This window comes from Mizuhopecten yessoensis, unplaced genomic scaffold (assembly GCF_002113885.1).
Source record: "Mizuhopecten yessoensis strain PY_sf001 unplaced genomic scaffold, ASM211388v2 scaffold2087, whole genome shotgun sequence".
NCBI classification, from domain to species: Eukaryota; Metazoa; Mollusca; class Bivalvia; order Pectinida; family Pectinidae; genus Mizuhopecten; species Mizuhopecten yessoensis.
This window is the reverse complement of record NW_018404371.1, coordinates 49,887-52,001: the sequence shown is the minus strand read 5'-3', so window position 1 is coordinate 52,001 and position 2,115 is coordinate 49,887.

The following is a 2,115-nucleotide window of genomic DNA, read 5'->3' as shown; positions in this document are numbered from 1 at the left end:
CGCCTTATTAAAAAGTACTACTGGAAAAAGCCATCCATGTTTAAATTTATACAATTATTGTGTGTTAACAATACTAAGGAATTATGTCAACTTGGTAAATATATTTTTGAAGCTAATAAGTTAAGAATCTAATTTATTTACTCCACTCTCTCACTGTATATTGTGAGCCGTGTTATTGTGTATATTATGCATTGTATTGATATGTTTGTACTGATGGGCCGTAAGGCCGAAAGTTAATAAATGAATTGAATTGAAGTGAATTGAATTGAATTGTGTAAGTATGGGTTAATGATGTTGTTTTTAGTCTAATTTGGTAATCCTCTTATCTCTGACTAAGTCGTTCGGGAAATGTTTAGCGCGCTTTCTTATTTGGCGCGTTTTTCAAAATGGTAGGGAAAGCACCAAGTGACCTTACTGGTTCCTGTACTTTTGAGGTTTTTGCCCTTTTGAGTGGGAGGAGGGGAGAGAGGGTCATTTAAAGCGGACAATATATCGACCTTTTCCAATAGTACTAAACTGTTACAAAACTCTTTAAATGCTTTTGACCCCCTACGCGGTAAAATGTCCAACACTTTTCTTGCTCTGTCGAATCGGTTGTTTTCTACGATGATATCTTACACCATGTTCTTGGATAGAATATTGGATTTGAATAAATAAGCTGTAGCATCTAATGTCGGTAGATGTTCCCAGCAACACTCGGTTCTTTCTTAGTGTCTGTATTTCCTCCATAATTCTAATTAATACATGTATATATGGAAAAAGAAAGGAAATAATTTATGACTGTACGGATGGTCTTAGGGACACGTTTGGCGCTTTCAGTAATAATCCTCTTACCTGGACATTTTAATCGCCACTTTGAAACGTTGTCGTACGTTTTGGACTTTGATCTAACGGTACGATTTATACTTTTTATTGTATTTGATGATCAGTGTGCTTGTGCTAGGTTTATTGTTTTTTTCGTCTGAGGTAAAAATTGGCGATGGTTTTCGGTCTCGAGTTTTTAGTGAAATGTTTCAATTTATAAGTTTATTTAGTGGTGTCTCTGTAATTGGGTTTCGATGTTGTATATTGTTGATAAAATAAATAATTGGTACAACTCGTACAGTTTCGCTCTGTGAATGCTACTCGTCTGACTTAATCCTCTTACCCGGACATTTAAATCGACACCATTACATTTTGGGTGTGGTAGCATGGTATACTTATACCACTTCCCGTGGTTTTGGGGTGGTGGGAATTACTTTCCCATACTTTTTCGGATCTGTCGGGAGTGAGTTGATACAACTTCCCGCAGTTTTGGGGTGGGCTGGTGGAAAATACTTTCCCGTACTTTTTCGGATCTGGTGGGAGTGGGTTTATGCAACTTCCCGCGGTTTTTGGGGTGGGGTGGCGGGAAATGTTTTCCCGTTGCCAGTTGTTTTTGGAGGGCCGGAGGGAGGGAGGGAGGGGCAGTGGCCCCATCAATTTCCCAATACTCATAGTTAGATAGCCTGGTAAAGTAACTTACTTAACATACAAATTTTGATACAACAGGCACAAAATCGTCCATTGTTAATCGTGTCAAAAATGGTATTCTCATCCTCATGTACTGAAAAAGTGGTTATTCTTTTGCGATTTGGATTTTGCGCGTTATCCCCGTTAAGCAAATATACAAGAAAGTATCAATAGGCAAAAATGCATCTATGGATTAAATAGATTGTAGAAATACAGTGTATATTGATTTCAGAGCCAATTTCCACACCGCTGTTAATTTAAAGAGTTCAAATTGCAACATTTCACATGCAACAAATTGCCCTTTTAAACTTTTTAGGAATTTGACCGTTTTCTAAACGCGATCGTTTTGGCTGTTCATAAGCCATACAGCTCATAATGTTCCATATCTGCCCGACGTACACCAACACTACCATACATACGTGTATAGAAACGTTATCTGCCCGACGTCCACCAACACTACCATACATACGTGTATATAAACTTTATCTGCCCGACGTACACCAACACTACCATACATACGTGTATATAAATGTAATCTGCCCGACGTACACCAAAACTACCATACATACGTGTATAGAAATGTTATCTGCCCGACGTACACCAAAACTACCATACATACGTGTG